We start from the raw sequence: 20119 nt of genomic DNA, 5'->3' as shown, positions 1-20119 counted from the left end.
ACCCACATGTAAATTACATCTGCACTACTGAAAACAAAAATTATATATATATATATATATATATATATATATATATGCACTACTGAAAAAATATATGTACCAACACATTTAAAATTATTTATATATATTTGTTTTCAGTAGTGCTGATTGTTATTTTATTTTTTTTCACATTTTTTTCTTACTTATTTACATGTGGCTCTGAGAAATCATCACTTCCTGTTTGCCTTTTTAGTGGCTTTTCTGGTTGGGTCTCCACTGGGAACTACATTAATGGTGCATACACACGGGACAATCGACAACAAAAGCGATATTGTTGTACGATCTCCCAGGTGTGCTGGATGTTCAATATCAAACATCCAGCACACCATGAACCCATCAACGATGGCCAATGACCCACGATGGCCAATGACCCGCGATGATCGCTGTTCCCTATAGTAAACTATTAAAGAATGAAGGTGTATCTGCGCTATCTCCTTAGTTGTAATAGGAAACAGAGAGGGGGAAGAAAAGTAAAGAAGGGTGGGAGAAGAACAATAATAGGTTAAATGTAACTCTATGGTTGCCACAGACCTTTGTGATCCCTTTTTAGATCACTAGGATATAAACATAATATGTGGATTGGGTCTTATAGGGCGCACAGATGGTGTTCCTAACAAACTAGGTATATATTACTTTAAATTGAAAATAGAAGAAGTAGCATTAGTTGTAGGATTGTACGTGTTTAATATGTTATGAATTGGATAAAATTTAAAAAGGTACAGTTAATTGGGTAAATTATCATTCAGACATACAATATAAAATGGAAATGAAAATAGCAGCAGTTTATCAATTGGATGTTCCGGTTGGGTTCAAAGGTAACTCATATTGATGTATACCAGACGACAATAAAAATAATGATCCACGGAGTATAGCACAATTTAAAATGAGAAAAAATTAAAAACCCTTGTGATTGGTTAGCAAAAATATAGTTCAATTGATAAAAGAAAATGTTATGCAGTTTCAATAGAATAAAAAGGGGTTTCCCTAAGAATAGACCTAAAATGCTATGAAAAAAGACAGAGGGGGCGGATACGGATCTGCCCCCCTGGTCCCCCCGGGATGACACTTTGGGATCCCAACTTCGGATTCTGACAACTCAAAAGGTCATGTGACACTATAACTGTCGAAACCGAATAATTGGGTAAGACAGAATCTGTTTGGCAATCAGGAAAACCTGCACAACGCCATCTTGTGAATGGCAGCAAGACTCCATTTTAGAAAAGAAAGCTTACACAACCACCATTTTGTCAAAAATACATAGTACACAATCCACAGTGCAAAATTGATAATAGTAGCAATTTTGCTACTCACAATGCAAAGTTGCTAAAAAGTAGCACGAACAGCTTTTTAACAATCTTCCCTAACACCTACCGACGGTGTTTAGCAGACATAAAATAAATTTGCAACACATTAAAATCACCACAGACTTATATTTGAGCAGTAGCAAAGTAGCAGTAAAACAGAATATTGATAATCTGAGCGCTTCACGAATATGAGGAAAATGCAGCAAAAGTGCAAGGTGTGCACCACCAAGAACACACCAAATAAACAGAAAAATGAGGATTGATGCACCTTGTGCAAACAAATCAATAGGGAAATGGATTTAAAAATATGTTCAAATTGATTTGTAAATAATAAATATCATCAAAAAGTTCCTGAATCAATATCTTCCAAATAAATAAGAATAAATTAATAAATAAAAAATAAGTCCAATGTCACCATCAGTAATCCGTTAATGCAGTTAGAAAAGTTCTTCTGTTACAAATGGTACAAGTGAACGTCTTCTTTGTATAATGCACTGGTCTGCCCAAAGTCACAAAAAGCCACTCTTTTTCCTCTCCAAACACACTAGGGTACCTCTTGTTCCTCAAATATAAAAACAAGAAAAATCGCAATAGTGTGATAAGGTAATTTTATTTTGAGTGACAATTAAAAAGTAATTATGAGGCTGCGTATCAGATAAAAGGGTGTATAAAAACACCATAAAGCATATGTAGAAATAACTGGGTACCTCCTGGGTTCAAGAATCCTCCCACTTTGCTTTTTGATCTGGATCAGCTCCTCAAAACATCCACCAATGCGTTTCAGCTTAAAGAAAGCCTTTGTCAAGGTGTACTGGGCTAGACCAAATGCTCCTATTTTTATCCCACCTCCTATAATTCCATTGGTTAATACTGTGCCATGTGTAGTTAATGGAGATGTATCCAAATCCTTACAGCAATATAGTTATACACAGTATTTTGTATATAGTGATTCCCAAATGACCTTTGTGTGCCCCTACTTGTTAATATACATGGATAATATATGCCCGTTTTTATTTTTACTATCGCGTGCGTTCCACCACATTGTGCTCATGGAACGCATGGACTTCCGGATGCTTCCACCGGAAGTAGCGTTGATAGGCTGCCCGCCACGCGTCATCGGAGGTAATGCGTTCCACCACACTGACTGTGTGGAACGCATCCCTCCATGTAGAACACTGTCAAAACAGTGTTCCAGCGTGTCCTCCGGCTGGGCTGTCAGTGTCTCCTGCTCTCCCCGCCGGAAACTTTAATATCCGCCGGGGTTTACATAGAAGCACCGCACTCCCCTGCGGTGGTCACGTGGGGTCCATATGCTTCCGGGAATTGTTACCGGAAGTAAATACTCCCGTGGATTGGATATTTCTGCGTTCCACAGACATAATCGTCATGGAACGCATGTGTCACAAATATACGCATGTATAATAAATATATATTTGATGTCCCATGTTTCTCACATCTTAGTAGATTAATATAATAAATAGTTTGTGTTTTTTAAGGGGTTTTAAAAACATCCGGTTTAGTAACAACCTGGGGGACACACTTACAAGTTATTTAAAATCCATAAAAATAAATAATACATAGATGATTAATACATATATAAAATGCATGTGGAAGAGTAATAAAAGCCACACATAAAATATAGACGCTAAAATAACCAATAAAAAAGAACATGAGTTGGAATGATATAAATGACTTATAAAAGCAATTTATAAAAACAATCATAAAAACCACTTAAGCTCGAAGTCCATATTCATTCCTTTGGGGTGAAGGGTCCCCATTTCATAAATTGTTTTAATTTCGGCTTGTGCTAAATTATTGTCTATGTTATTTTTTCTCCAATGTTTCTCAACCAATTTTATGCCTAACACTTTGTGGACCCCGTTAATGGAACTATTGTGGTGTTCCTTAAAGTGCTGAGATAATGAGTGTTTTTCAAACCCCTTTTTTATATTTCTTACGTGTTCGGACCATCTTTCTTTTAAGGACCGGCTGGTTCGCCCTATGTACTGTTGTCCACATTTACATTCGATTAAATAAATACAATTAGTGCTGTTACATGTGATGAATTGTGTAATTTCATAATTAACTCCTGTGTGACTGGAGTTATATTGTACTGATTTATTTGGTTGTGTCAGGTGATTTTTGCACATCTGGCACAATCCACATCGATAAAAACCTTTTGATTTGATCCTATTGATCCTTTTTAAAGGGACTGCACTTTTCACCAACTTGTTTTTCAAATTTTCCGCTCGTCTATATATAAAACAGGGTTTATCAGGAATCAAAGGCTTTAAAATTGGGTCTTTTTGTAAAAGATGCCAATACTTCTTTATTAATTTTTCCACTAATTTATATTGCCCATTGTAAGTAGTAATAAAGGGTAATATTAATTTCTTTTCATCCATTTTCTTTTTTTTTTTTACCAATAATAAAGTTTCTCTGTTAATCTCTTCCTTTTCCTTCACTGGTATTTCCAATTCTTTTTTAGAATAACCTTTAGCCACAAATTTCTTTTGTAGAGTCTCTACTTGTTCAAAGAAAACTTCTCTTTCGGTACAGTTTCGTCTGACTCTCCTAATTTGGCCTTTTGGTATATTTCTTAGCCAAACTGGGCGGTGATTACTCTTCATGTTGATATATGCATAACTGTCTGTCGGTTTAGTATAATTTTTGGTGTGTATTTGATTCCCCTTAATATATATAATAAGATCTAACAAAATTATTTCTGATTTGCTGTAATTGAATAAAAGCTGAATATTAAAATCGTTTTGATTGAGTTTGTCACAAAAGGTATTTAACTCTTCTTCTCCCCCTTTCCAAATAAAGATGATATCGTCTATAAATCTGTACCACAATACGATATTCCCTCTAAATTCATTGTTTGTCCATATGCGGTTTTCTTCACATAAGCCCATGAATAGGTTAGCATATGAAGGGGCAAAACGGGTCCCCATTGCGGTCCCTCGTTTTTGTTCATAAAAAGTGCCTTTGTGCCTGAAAAAGTTGTTATTTAAAATAAAATGAATACTATCCAGAATAAAATCAATTTTACGTTTACACATCTCACTTTGATCTAGAAAGAATTTGGTAGCTTCTATACCTTTAGTGTGTTCTATTATGGTATAAAGGCTGCTGACGTCCGCCGTCACTAAGATATAGTTGTCTTGCCATTCTATAACTTTGATTTTAGTGAGGATGTCTGTGGTGTCCTTGATATACGATTTTAATTTTATTACTTCTGGTTGTAAATGGTGATCTGTAAAATGTGACAGGTTAGAGGTTACTGACTCCGTGCCGGCCACTATGGGTCTTCCTGGGGGATCATCTAGACTTTTAAGGATTTTAAGTAGTACGTAAAAAACTGGGAAGGAAGGGTTATCTCTGATAATATATTTGGTTTCATTTTCCGTGATTGTGTTATCTTCTTTATATCTATTTAACAGTTTCACCAACTCTTTCTCAATCCTTTCACTCGGATTAGTCTTCAGGGGTTTGTATGTACTTCTGTCACTTAGTTGACGGGAAATTTCTTTTTCATATTTATTAGTATCCATAATTACAATACCTCCTCCTTTATCTGCTGGTTTAATAGTGATCATTTAATTGCTTTCAAGATTCTTAATTGCTTCCCTTTCTTTTCAGTTTATATTACGCTTGATTTTTTGCCATGTGGGTTTAATCTCGTCTAATTCTTCGCAAACAGCTTTTTGGAAGCTCTCAATGAAACACCCCCGATTATATATAGGGTTAAAATTAGATTTAGGTTTAAATATTTCTATTTTGTTATTTTCAGTACCCATCTGGTTATGGAAATATTTCTTTAAAGATATTTTTCTTACAAATTTTTGAAGGTCAACGTAAATTTGAAATTTATTTAATTTAGAGGCTGGGGCAAATTTTAATCCCTTCTGTAATGTTGAGTTTTCCTCCTTGGAGAGATTGAATATACTCAGATTATAAATTTAAGTTTCAACTGGATCCTTGTTTTCAGGTGTAATTTCACAAGTTTCTGGGTTGGTATTTTTATTTTTATTTTTGGCCCCTTTTCCCCTGGATCCCCTTTTGTGATTATTTTTCTTTTTCTTTTTCGTTATACCTATTCTCAGAAGTCTCTGTTCCTTTTCCGACTCCTGTCTAAAAAAGTCCGATTGTTAAAAATCTTAAATCTATTTGTGGAATTTCCTTTATCTGGGCGATAATTATCGGAATACCATTCATCTTTGATGATATATCGATCACTGACCCGCGGTGTTCTATAACGTTTCTCATAATTTCTTAATTCAAAAGGTCTTTTATCTCTATTGTCATTATTGTATCTTCTATTTTCATTCCATCTTGTTTCCCTATGTGGAATTGGTCTTTCCCTGCATTCACATTAACACATACGTGATGTAGAAAAAAGTAGCAAATTAGTGGTGTTTTCCCTGCACTTCATGTTAAACATAGGACAACGCAAAATAGCTATTTAGACCCACAGCCAGCTTTTTAGTGACCTTTCCCAAACCCATACTGGCATGCTAACACACATACACAGAAGCCTTTCCAACTTAGTGCTGGTCGCTAAGGGCCCCACAGACCCTCAAACACACAACACAATTTAGTGTCATTTCTCCACGCATACACATTTAAAAGCAATGGTCCCACAGCACAAAAGGAATGATTATTACTTGGTTTAATCGCAATGTCAGCATATAAAGAAATGAATGTTTTCTGTAACTTTGGCTTAGTAAATGACAATTGGACCATGTTTGGTGCCGTACTGATCTACTCTGTTCACACAGCATTCCGGTGGCATCGGTGAGGAGATCAGAACATGCAGCTATGAAATATGAATGTTAGAGAGAATAACTTCTTGAAATGTTGTATGCCATAGTTAGATTAGATTTATTATGCAGCGGGAAGGTGAACACAATCAGGCTGTTAGAGGCTGGGTTGTGTCTTTGCACTGACCTATGAATTGTACCATAATGGAAGAAGCAAGAAGAGGAACCAATGAGAACCTGCCAACGTATTCTATTGTATTGCTTATCCCAGTATGGGTATATATGTGAGTGCTCTGAAACAAGATGCCAGTCTGCGGTGTTCCTGTTATGCTGTTCGATGGAGGTCTCATTATTGATGCCGGTATCTGGTCCCAGAGCGCACTCGTATGTATTGACTGTACCAAATGACCTAATGTTTGTACAAATTATTTTGCTCTCATTGTTAGATCATAGCGTGGTAACATCTGTACTTTTACCTGAATAATAATCTTTAGCGCGTTGGTCCACTATTCAACTGTCTTAGAGTTTTATTAATGGTATAATCAAACACACCGCTAATTAGCGACATCTTGTGGTTTTAGAAGGTATAGGCAGGTTTTTTCTTAGAGGTTATAGGCAGGTGAATCTTAGAGGTTTTTAGGCAGGAATGTACTAAAGGTTTAATTACGATTCAACAGTTGGGGGCTCATAGGTTCATCACGTTATCTGATACACAGTAACACTCTGTCAGTTCTCTCTCAGCAAAAGGGTGGAGGCGCCTTTTGAGAGATGCATTAGTCTTTCATTACCACAGTGTTGCTGAGAGCATACTGCAGGTTATTGTGTAGAGGAAGTGCTGACCAGAATCCAGGGACAAGGAGAGAAAAGTCGTTTTCTCTCATTGATAAAAGTTTAGAGGGAGTAGCATAATAGCATTAAGGTAATAACACGTGGGCCTGGTTGCATCACTGTGTATGCGACTAGTCACACAATTTCATACACGTACTTCCGGTTGTGCTGCCACGTGTTTGAGCAAAGCCATTGAGGTTTACATTTTTTTTTCTATTACCAATATCTGGGTTAACGTGTATGTTTCTGTGCAGGAAAAAAGTGTGTAACAGTGAATACTTGTTGAACAAAGTTAAGGGTATCGTATGATCCTTAAGGGCTAGGTGCAATGGTTAGCCTAGCCGCTCGGTAAGCAGCTTTACCATTCTATACACAGTAGCAGGTGTACATGTTGTCTTTGTTGTAGAGAGGTGCGTGAGAGTAGCCGACATACAAACTCTCATAGTTGTGGAAGTTGCCTTGCTAAATCTTATCCGGGTGTGGAACTTGCCTTTTTCAAATCTTATCCAGGTGTGGAAGTTGCCTTACTAAATCTTATCCAGGTGTGTGGGCGCCGCCGACTTAAATCGTCCACTGGTAAGTGAAAGTGTCTTGATTGTCTTTCACCAGCTTAAATCTTTATTGAAAAGTGTAGGAGTTGTCTCAGAATGGGAGCCATGCAAATAGTAGAGATGTTAGGCAATGATGTGCTGCTAAAGGAGGTGCCGATCGGATCGGCCCATCGTATCATGCATACCAAGTACGGTACTTATGCAATAAGGTATTGTGATTTATGGTTTAATATGATGAGGAAGAGTGTTAGACCATTTCCCAGATTTGGTAGTTTTGATAAAAATGTGTTAGACAATGTCCGGGATCACATCAGTTTGTTGCGCTCCCGAGAGAAAAAGGTTAAATATTTTGAATGTTTAAAACTATGGCAGCACGAGGGGGAAATGTGGCTGAAGGAGGTACCCACGACACAAACAGGCATCGCGGGCACAGTCTCGGGCAATGCGCCGGTGACGCTAAATAGCGCCACGGACGCATCGCTTGATAGCGTTCACGCACTGCAAGGTAGCGTCGCAGAAGGTGGTACAGATGGTTCACGCACACCACCGCCGCTCTATGCGGATGGGGGTGTAGGTGCAGTCAATGTAAAAAAAAACCATAAAAATGTAACCCATAAAATGTAAATGTAAAGCAATTTGTACCCTCTCTTATGCAATTATAAAGAAAACGTTTATGATATGGATGATGAGCCTATTGTAATGTCTGCCATTTCCCATGCTGTGCAAATGATAGATGCTGCATCACCACAATCACGTGTGGTGCCGCCATCTCCATCGGTAACAGCAAGGGAAGTGTTAACCCACTCTGCACCCGTAGAGGAAGTTATTAATACCATACGTAGCAGCAGATTAAACCCCCAGCCAGGTAACCAGGTCAAAGGTAGCAGCGCTACCGGTCTGCATTCCATTTGGACAATAACTGTTCCAAATGGAAATGCAGATGCAAACGGTATAGTACCCACGAGGGCAGTAATAATGCATTGTCCTTGGACAAGAGCAGAACTAAATTCCATCATAAATGATTTCCCCGATCCCAAAAAGGAATTAGCCAAATGTGAAAGATTTTTGAGAAATTTGGGTAGTTCACATGAACCCACTAATAAAGATTGGCGTGTGGTGTTAGGGGCCTGTCTGCCATGCAATACCGACATGACAAAATTTATCATGGATTGTGTATTGGATGGTGACGTCCCCTTAACAGATCAAGTAAACCAAGGTTACATTTCCCGCATTGTAACTCAATTAGGTATATATTTTCCAGTAGTAGTTAACTGGAACAAAATTTTCACCATTAAACAAAAAGAGAGTGAGACTGCAGAAGATTACTGCAATCGGGCTCTGCAGGCTATCACCCAGTACACTGGGATAGAGGATATTAAAGATAGCACTCACCACAGGGGGATGATAGTTACGGAACTTGTGGACGGTTTGAAAGAGACTTTAAAAACTCAGGTTCAGACCTCACAGCCTGGCTGGCGGGGACTTACAATAGATACCCTCATAGAAACCGCCATTGAACATGATAAGAACATCTCCAAAAAGAGAGAAGCCCAGAGTGAGAAACTAATGGCTGTCAGTATACAAGCTCTGGAGGGACTGACGGTAACATCACAGCCAACAGACACACTTGCACTTGCACACACACTCACTCTCACTAACGCCACTCAACAACAAATGCAACTCAATCCTACTAACCCGATGCAACCACAGGTCCCAGGCTATCCACCAACTTCTTATCCCCCACAATACCCTTACCCTCCCTATCCTTACCCACCTTTACCCTCTGCGCAAACCTCACAACACCACATGTCTCCACCCAAAACACGAAGCTGTTTTAACTGTAAACAAACAGGACAATTAATTAGAAACTGTACAGTAAAAGGAGAAGGATCCCACATCAGGGAAAACCTAGATATCCCCATAAGGGATATGCTCAGAGGCCAGCAAATGTTCAGCAGGCACCAGCTCCAATTGTAGCTGTAAATGCTTTATTAGAGAATGGTAGCCAACGCTAGGGGTCAGGTCATATCTGTAGTCTACAGATGGTCAGGTTAACGGGAAGTACTAGGGAAGAACCGGTCATGATGGTTGATGTAGCTGGTGCTGAATATCCTTTTCTTGTAGACACAGGGGCGACCAGTTCAGTGATAAAATCTCCCGTTAATTTGCAGGTGACCAACAAGACAGTACCAACAATGGGTGTAACAGGTAAAGTGGAACGTTATCCTTTAACAAAGTCCGCAGAGGTTACTATTGGGCTGTTGCATACCAGGCATTCTTTTCTCCTGGCTGCTGCGGCTCCTACTAACCTACTGGACAGAGACTTGTTATGTAAGATGGGATGTGTTATATATTGCACCCCTGATGGTGTATTTTTAGATATCCCAGAGAGAATGGTATACGAGGTGCGGGATATGTTAGACACTCCTCAAAGGATAATGTATCACTCTACAGTTTTAAATTAAATTCCATCACAGGTAGATGAAATGTTGTCCCTAATTCCAGATTCTCTTTGGACTAAAGATGGACAGGACACTGGATTAATGGCAAACGTAAGCCCTGTCATGGTAAATTTAAAAAGTGGAAGGCAAGTCCCAAAAATTCCCCAATACCCACTAAAACAGGAGGTAGAGTTAGGGGTGTATCCCATAATTGAATGGTTATTGCAGCAGGGAATTTTAGTCTGTACAGCAAGTGTAACCAACAGTCCCATTTTTCCAGTGAGGAAGGCTGGTGGGAGGGGTTATAGGCTGGTACAAGACCTTAGAGGGGTTAATAATGTGGTAGAGAGCCAATTTCCCATAGTGCCGAATCCAGCTGTCATCCTTATGCAAATTCCACCAAATGCAACCCATTTCACTGTCATTGATCTTTGTTCTGCTTTCTTCTCTGTACCTCTTCATCCTGACTGTCAGAACCTATTTGCATTCACATACAGGGGTGTACAATACACATGGACACGATTACCCCAGAGTTTCATAGACAGCCCCAGTATCTTTTCCCAGGCATTACACGATTGTTTACAGTCTTTTCAACCCACCAATGGATCTGTTCTAATTCAATATGTAGACAATTTATTGCTATGTTCTGACTCGTTTGTGTCATGTTTGAATGATACTAAACTTTTGTTGCTTCATCTCTTGCAAACAGGACACAAGGTTGCTAAGGACAAACTACAGCCGTGCCAATCCAGAGTTAAATACTTGGGACACTGCCTAACCCAGGGGTTACGACACCTTACAACAGATAGAATCCAGGCCATACAAAACATGACACTGCCACGTAACCAACAGCAAATCCGTACCTTCTTGGGAATGTGTGGATATTATAGAATGTGGATCCCAGGTTTTTCTATTTTGGCCTTACCTTTACAGGAATTGGTCTCTTCCTCAAAACCTGATCGTGTCATACACACAGAGGAATCAGAACAGGCTTTCCTCAATCTTAAGGATAGTCTGACAAGAGCTCCTGCATTGGGAATACCCGATTATGAAAAACCTTTTGATTTGTAATGTACAGAAGCTGATGGTTGTGCTGCAGGTGTCCTTACACAAAATCATGGTGATGCCAGTAGGCCCGTAGCATACTACAGTCCCAATTGGACACGGTAGCAAGATCACTCCCCACTCTGTTTGAGAAGTGTAGCAGCTACTGCTTTTTTGGTGAGTAAAAGTGAGGATGTAGTATTGGGCCATGATATGATTGTCTACACTCCCCATGCTGTATCTGCTCTGTTGAACTTAGCTCAAACCAGACACGTCTCCTCGGCTAGGTTCACCAAATGGGAACTAGCTCTAATTGCTCCTGCAAATATTACAGTTAAACATTGCAGTACGCTGAATCCAGCAACATACCTACCATATGTACAACATGATGTACAAAGGGTGGAAGGAGAGGAGTTGCTGATGGGAGGTGAGTTCGGCAGACATAATGATACGCATGATTGTATGACATATCTGAATCAGACCTTTACTGCTAGACCTGACATACATGACACACCTTTAGAGAATGTGGATGTGACTTTTTATATGGATGGGAGTTGTCATAGACAAAACAGACACAGGTGAATTATGTACAGGTTATGCTGTTGTAAATGACACAGACACCATAGAAGCTAAACCTCTTGGTCCTCCTCACTCAGCTCATGTAGCAGAGTTAGTAGCACTGACTAGAGCATGTGAACTGGCAGCAGGCAAATCTGCTAACATTTACACTGACTCAAGGTACGCGTTCGGGGTGGTGCACGACTTTGGGGCTCTGTGGCATCTGAGAAATTTTGTGACAGCAGCAGGCACACCAGTTGCACATTCCGGACACATAAAACATCTTCTAGAAGCAATCCAACTGCCCAAAGCAGTGGCAATAATTAAATGCAAAGTCCACACTTGTGAGGATGACCCGGTGTCAATGGGCAACAACAGAGCTGACGAAGCTGCAAAATGGGCAGCAGGGTTAAAAATGTTTCCTCCAACTGAAACAATTATGTAATTTCAAACTATTGACATGCTGAAGTTAATTGAGATGCAAAATTTGTGTTCAATTCAGGAAAAATCCATTTAGAAGTCCAAGGGGTGTGGGCAAGAGTCCTCTGGGCTCTGGAGGGATGGACATGGTAAGCCAGTAGCCCCCAAGGCATATTACCCCAGCCTGGCTGAGGCAGCACACAGTCTGACTCATCTGGGTAAACAGGGTATGTGCAAGTTGGTGAAGGCATACTGGTGCGCACCAGGTTTTTCTTCACATGCAGAGAAGATAGCAATGTCCTGTCTGACCTGTTTGAGAAAGAACATAGGGAAAGCGATCCCTCCCGAACCGTCCCACATTCCTCCGACTGAGGAATTGATTTCATCCAATTACCACCCTGCAGGAACCTTAAGTATGTATTGGTGTGCACAGATGTATTTTCTAACTGGGTTGAGGCTTACCCAGTAGCCACTAATACTGCTGCATTTACTGCTAAGAAAATAGTTCAGGAATTTGTATGCAGGTATAGTATCCCTAGAATCATCGAGAGTGATAGGGGTACCCATTTCACAGGTGATGTTTTTCAAAATATGTGTAAGCTGATGGGTATTAATAGCCGACTTTACACCCCCTACCGACCGCAAGCCAGTGCCAAGGTAGAGAGGATGAACGGGACTATTAAAAATAAGCTAAGTAAAATCATGGCAGAGACTGGACTAGGATGGCCAGAAGTGTTACCCTTGGTCCTACATAGCATAAGGACCACTCCTGAACCTCCTCTGAATCTGTCCTCATTTGAAATATTGTTCGGTAGACAACCTCATTTGATTATAAGTCCACAGGAAGATCTAAAGGTTAACAACGAGGTAACTGAAGTATCTTATATCAATGAGTAAGCAGTCAAAGCAACAGCAGCAGAAACAGAAATTGTTGTCTAATGATATGCCTGAAATGAACTGTCATGATGTTGAACCAGGAGAATATGTAATGATCAGAAATTTCTTGCATTCAGGTTGTTTGACTGATCGGTGGGTAGGATCCGTACGAGGTGCTGCTGATGAGTACTACTTCTTTGAAGGTGGCTGAGAGAGATACCTGGGTCCATTCCACTCACTGCAAAAAGGTCAATGAACCGATGGAGAAACAAGTCGGAGACAAAGCTGATAGCGTGGATCTGTCGCTCGCAAGCTTGTTCCGGGAGGATTGAAAAGGTCTTAGTAAGATACCTGAACTGAGAGAAATTTGCAGGTCTTGTTGTGACAATGGATGGGCCTGCTGTGTTCATTTTCATATTCTCTTTTAGAGTGTTCACCATCCTGCTCTGTCTGGGGATATCCAGTGTCTGTGATGGGGGACCGACTGAGGAAATGGGAGCTGATGGCAGTGCTGATGGAGTGGAATCAGGAGGAGTGCAATGCCAATCAGGGGAATGTCTTTCCAATCTTAGTACTGTTATTGTTAAAAGAGCTGTCATTCCGGATACTCGGGGAAGGTGTGGTGGGTTATCGTCTGAAGATTCCTGTATTTGTGAGCTTTGTGGTTCCCTAGTTGATGAGAACTGTATCCAATGGTGCCAAACTAAATATAATCCGTACTGGGGTGGGTATCCTCTAGAGGATTATCATAGCATGGTAGGCAAAGTGTTAAATCAAACTGATTGCTGGGTGTGTTCACATGTACCCCAGGGCTAGCATAACGTAGGGTTGGTGCCAATTCCACTGAAAATCACAGAAATTTTAGAATTACAAAAAGGGAAAACATTGGATGGAAAATTCCTCTCATCCAAACCACCTCATTTCAAACTCTATCAATTGCAAGTAGATAGATCACTTTTGTGTTTAAATATAACCAACCCCAATAAACCCGGGAGTTGGGAAGTGACGGGGAATAATCAGACGATGACCTTCTCACAAAGAGCTGATAATGAGTCCATAAACCATGATTTATTCTGCTCCATTAAGCCTGGTGGGAAACATTTTAGGTATCAGTATACATTGAGTTCCACCAAAGAAATTATTGGTAAGATGCCAAATGGTTATTGTGCTAAAATAATACAGCCAGAAACTTGCATGTATCAGATGGAAGAACCAGAAATAGGATTGTTTGCAAGGGAAATGTGCTTAACGATGATGATGCATACCATTCCTTATGTTCTCCCTGATAATGTATATTTCATCTGTGGAACAAAAGCGTCTTAATGGCTCTCCCCGAGTTCCGAAGGTTTGTGTTACCTGGGAAGAGTAGTCCCAGAAGTTATGACCCTCACACATGTTGAAATGCTGGGTATACATAAAAACACACCATCACCATATCTTCACACACAATATGAACACAGAGGCAAAAGAAATATGGTACCTGGTGATATACATAAAGCCACTCAGTTAATCAGTGAGACAACAGGCTTTCAAGTTCTGGTCGCATTGGACCCCACCTGGATAGCTCAGGGTACATTAAATTTTAGATATATCCAGGAAATTGCTAAATTAATAGATAATATCACTGAGATGTACGATGACACATTTAGGTATACAGGGAAAGAATTGCAAGCGTACAAGAAAAAACTTGTGCAACACAGGCTAGTGTTGAATTATTTAACTGCTGTTACTGGAGGGTATTGCGTAACATAGCCCCCCCAATTTGGAGTAAAATGTTGCACCTATGTCACCAATGATACCAGCAACCCTAAGGAGGTGCTAGACCGAAAGAAGGATGAAATTCTGCAGCTAAAGTGGGAATTTCGCAAAAACCATAATGCTTCAGTGGCTGAAGTAGGGGAAAAGATAGAAGGATGGGTGTCATGGCTGAACCCAGTAAAATGGTTCTCAGGTCTAGGGGAATGGGTCCAGGAAGTGATCGCCAGCATAGGCAAATTCTTAATCCTTATACTGATTGTCATCATAATAATTGGCATATGCGTCCGGTGTGTTCCTATTGTGTTGAAGTGTGGAAAATGTAGAAACAGAGTGAAACGAAAGAACGAAACTATGATGGTGGTCAGTAATGACAATATGTATACTGAGGTAAATATAGAACATCATTATAACCCTGAACTAGGAAATACAATCGTTTGATGTATTATATTTAGACATGCATAGAATGTGTTATTGAAGTGTTATTCATAGAACACCTCAGATAATGTAAAGTCTCAATTCCCCTTCAAGACTCTCCTTATAGGATAGGTGCATCCCCACATCTTTCCCATGATCCCTTAAGGATCCGCTGTGTGCATATAAGGGTAGTTTTATGTCCCTCCAGGAGATGCATTATCTGAATGGTTCAAATAACCATACTGTGTCATTCCATAATAACATTGAACGGTATTTTCTCATGCATGGCTAATCAGATTCAGAATAGGTTTTGATAGCGCTTGATTGGCTATCAAAGGGTGGACTGTCTAAACCGAATAATAGGGTAAGACAGAATCTGTTTGGCAATCAGGAAAACCTGCACGATGCCATCTTGTGAATGGCAGCAAGACTCCATTTTAGACAAGAAAGCTTACACAAGCGCCATTTTGTCAAAAATACATAGTACACAATCCACAGTGCAAAATTGATAAAAGTAGCAATTTTGCTACTCACAATGCAAAGTTGCTAAAAAGTAGCACTAACAGCTTTTTAACAATCTTCCCCTAACACCACCGACGGTGTTTAGCAGACATAAAATAACTTTGCAACACATTAAAATCACCACAGACTTATATTTGAGCAGTAGCAAAGTAGTGGTGTGTTCCCTGCATTCACATTAACACATACGCGATGTAGAAAAAAGTAGCAAATTAGTGGTGTTTTCCCTGCACTTCATGTTAAACATAGGACAATGCAAAATAGCTATTTAGACGCACAGCCAGCTTTTTAGTGACCTTTCCCAAACCCATGCTGGCATGCTCACACACATACACAGAAACCTTTCCAACTTAGTGCTGGTCGCTAAGTGCCCCACAGACCCTCAAACATACAACACAATTTAGTGTCATTTCTCCCCACATATACATTTAAAAGCAATGGTCCCGCAGCACAAAATTATTACTTGGTTTAATCGCAATGTCAGCATATAAAGAAAAGAATGTTTTCTGTAACTATGGCTTAGTAAATGACAATTTGACCGTGTTTGGTGCCGTACTGATCTACTCTGTTCCCACAGCATTCTGGTGGCATCGGTGAGGAGATCAGAACATGCGGCTATGAAATATGAATGTTAGAGAGAATAACTTCTTGAAATGTTGTATGCCATAGTTAGATTAGATTTATTATCCTGTGGGAAGGTGAACACAATCAGGCTGTTAGAGGCTGGGTTGTGTCTTTGCACTGACCTATGAATTGTACCGTAACAGAAGAAGCAAGAAGAGGAACCAATGTGAACCTGCCAACGTATTCTATTGTATTGCTTATCCCAGTACGGGTATATATGTGAGTGCTCTGAAACAAGATGCCAGTCTACGGTGTTCCTGTTATGCTGTTCGACGGAGGTCTCATTATTGATGCCGGTATCTGGTCCCAGAGTGCACGCGTATGTATTGACTGTACCTTATGACCTAATGTTTGTACATATTATTTTGCTCTCATTGTTAGATCATAGCGTGGTAACATCTGTACTTTTACCTGAATAATAATCTTTAGCACGTTGGACCGCTATTCAACTGTATTAAGCTGGCCACACACTAGACCAACTTGCATCCAACCAGCCAACTAGTTGATTGGTTCTAATGAAAATCTGGTAAGGTATGGGAGTAACTGATGATCAGCAATTTGCTCCTAAATGCCAGAAAACAGATGAAAATGGTCGTCAGACAAGTTTGTTCTAACAATTTGTTCAAACAACAGTTTTTGTCCATTTTCCGGCGTTTGGGAGCAAATTGCTGATTGTCATTTGCTTTCATTCCTTACCAGATTTTCATTCCAACCAATCAACAAGTTGGCTGGTTGGACAGATAATTTGTAGATGTGTGGCCAGCTTTAGAGTTTTATTAATGGTATAATCAAACACAACACTAATTAGCGAAAGCTTGTGGTTTTAGAAGGTATAGGCAGGTTTTGTCTTAGAGGTTCTAGGCAGGTGAATCTTAGAGGTTTATAGGCAGGAATGTACTAAAGTTTTATTTACGATTCAACAATAATATAATGAGAAACAAATTTTGCGATCAAATAAGAGCCCTCCCTATAAACTACAGACCTATATCAAGGAAGCTGCCAATTACCTATCAGAATTTATCATTTTAGATCTAAATTAAGGTACCTGCCCAATATCTATTAATATTTATAATTTCGCATCATAACATCCACTTATCCAATTTAGAACATGTTTATTACATCTGTAAGGGATCTCTGTTTTTTTTCTTGTAAATGACATGGAGATATAAGAACTCTAGCAGCGTTCAATTCTCTCTTCTTTCCTTTTTTATCTCCCTAACACAACCTTTTCCTCATCTCTCACCTTTCTAGACTAAGAATAATGTATATCTATAAAGTTGCTATTAGCCAAACATATATACTTTCCTTGACCCATTCCGCTTTTGAGTGTCCTCACTCTAGTAAGTAATTTACTAAGAACACCCACTCTTGAATAGTTTAATATCAGCCCCCTCTAATGAGGAGCCTAAAATCACTAGCTGGAATCAAGTTCCCTTACCAAATATTTATTTTCAGGAACTGCAGCAATACAAAGCTCAGCCTCTCCTAATTAGGAGTCAACAATTACCAGCTGGATGCAAACTAAAGTAACTATTTAAATGAACAACAGGACACCCACAGCATTGATCACAGTCCCTGATGAAGCCCGACTGGGAGAAACGCGTTGGCGACACCCACCTCACATCTATTCAGCTTTTGCTCTCACCTCATCACTGAACTAAAGACCACACAGGAACTGCATGAGTAGAAAGGACAACCGCGAAGCAAGAGCTCTGCCAGATGGGACCACTCTGATGGTTAAGCCGCCGATACCATCACCCCGCTGATTTAAGTTGCCTGCATGTTCATTAGCAACTGAATGCAGGAATTGACCAGTATGGAAGACACAGTGTGAAGCTATACTGCAGCAGTGTTATGATGATCAGCTCCTAACCTACCCTTGATAACATTACCCTCACCAGCTGGATTATCAATACAGAGTAAGGTAGGAGGTGCGCGCACCCCAGGACAATTTTTTAATTTATTTATCTCTACGTCTTTTTTCATGGCATTTTAGGTTTATTCTTAGGGAAACCCGCTTTTTATTCTATGGGAACTGCATAACATTTTCTTTTATCAATTGAACTATATTTTTGGTAACCAATCACAAGGGTTTTTAATGTTTTCTCATTTTAAATTGTGGATCATTATTTTTATTGTCATCTGTTATACATCAATATGAGTTACCTTTGAACGCAAATGGAACATCCAATTGATAAACTGCTGCTATTTTCATTTCCATTTTATATTTATGTATGTCTGAATGATTATTTACCCAATTATGTGTACCATTTTAAATTTTATCCAATTCATAACATATTAAACACGTACAATCCTACAACTAATGCTACTTCTTGTATTTTCAAATTAAAGTAATTGATAAGGGTTGTTTTTTTCCTTCTTTCTATTTGTACACACAGGCCATTGCCAGCTCGTTTAATCCCAATATATCTGAAGCAAATATTCTATTTTTCATATAATAACTATCAGGTTATAAGTAACAAATATATGAAATTCGCAAAGTGTTAACCAGAATTATATACCTTTTAAATCATTTGGATAATTTCCTTTCATAAAGATAACGATGCACACAAAGTGTTATAAGTAAAATGTTTTTATATATCAAATCAATCTTCATAAAATCAATGCTTATTAAAATACAATATAGATGATACAAAGATGAGAGAGAGAGAGAGAGAGAGAGAGAGAGAGAGAGAGAAAGAGAGGAAATGGTTGCTGAGTGAGAATGTGTGTGGGGGGGGTTTGTTAAGGCTCATATCCTATTGTTCAAACCGCATGGTCTCTGAACACAAACTCCATTTTGAATGTCACAAAAACCCTCACTGAAATCTCCCATAATGCCATAGTTAATTAAATATGCAAGCTGAATATCATATGCCAACACATCAGGCAAACACTGCACCATTTAATATTCCAAAATGTACAACACAAGCTGATTTCAATATATAACAATACCATCCTACAACAGTCCTCATCCAGTACCCACTAGACTGTGGGGAGGGGGAAGGGCCAAAGCACATGTTTTTCCTTTGTTTGCAAGCCTCATGATCCCTAGGCAAACTCCATTATGAAAGTATGAAAACTTGCATAATGTTCTAACTTCTGTAAATCATATATCCATTAATGATCATAATTATAATATCTATAACAACCTATTTGTACTATGCAACACCAAAACTGGGTAGAATTATAACTATGATCACAAGACTAGTAATTCACAACTTCCATTGAATAAAGCATATGATTCAATGGGGAAACATGGAGCACATGGAATTTCCTTTGTTCATACCGCATGGAGGTAGCCATCTTTAAATCCCCAAACTATGATAATATATAACTTCACAATACTATCACAATATGGCTAGCAATCCACAACTCCCATGGAACCACAACCAGTAGCCGAATTCAACCTGAAATATTCACATTCCATACTAATAGTATAAACTACTAAACAATGTACATTACTTATAAACTTAGTACAATGTAATTGACCACTACCGAATTACGGGTTCCTTCATCTCCAGTTGATATCAAACAATTATATATCTACAGATTGCAATATTTTACCCAATTTCCATCTTAATCTTAACTACACAATGATACAGTCAGACCACAAGAATACAACACATGGGAAGGAAGGGGGAAAGAAGAAACTTAATTTATATATATATATATATATATATATATATCACAGCCAGCCATATATATAAAACTGAACCCAAATCACTGCAAACTTTTACATATTGTCTACTACAGATTGACACAAACTAAGGCATAACCAAAGCATTACAGCTTGATTACCTGGCTGTTAACAAAGATTCCACTATGAACCACAATACTAATCACTACAAACTATAATAACTACTTAATACATAATCCATATCCCTAAAAAACACATGATTTCTACATCTTGCCTGTATGCCATGTGTGGTAGGAGAGACAGTATACTTAGCCTCCAGGTAGATAAACAGCCAGTTTCT

The sequence above is a fragment of the Taudactylus pleione genome, unplaced genomic scaffold (assembly GCF_031769625.1).
Source record: "Taudactylus pleione unplaced genomic scaffold, aTauple2 ptg000032l, whole genome shotgun sequence".
Taxonomy (NCBI): domain Eukaryota; kingdom Metazoa; phylum Chordata; class Amphibia; order Anura; family Myobatrachidae; genus Taudactylus; species Taudactylus pleione.
Note: the sequence above shows the minus strand (reverse complement) of the source record.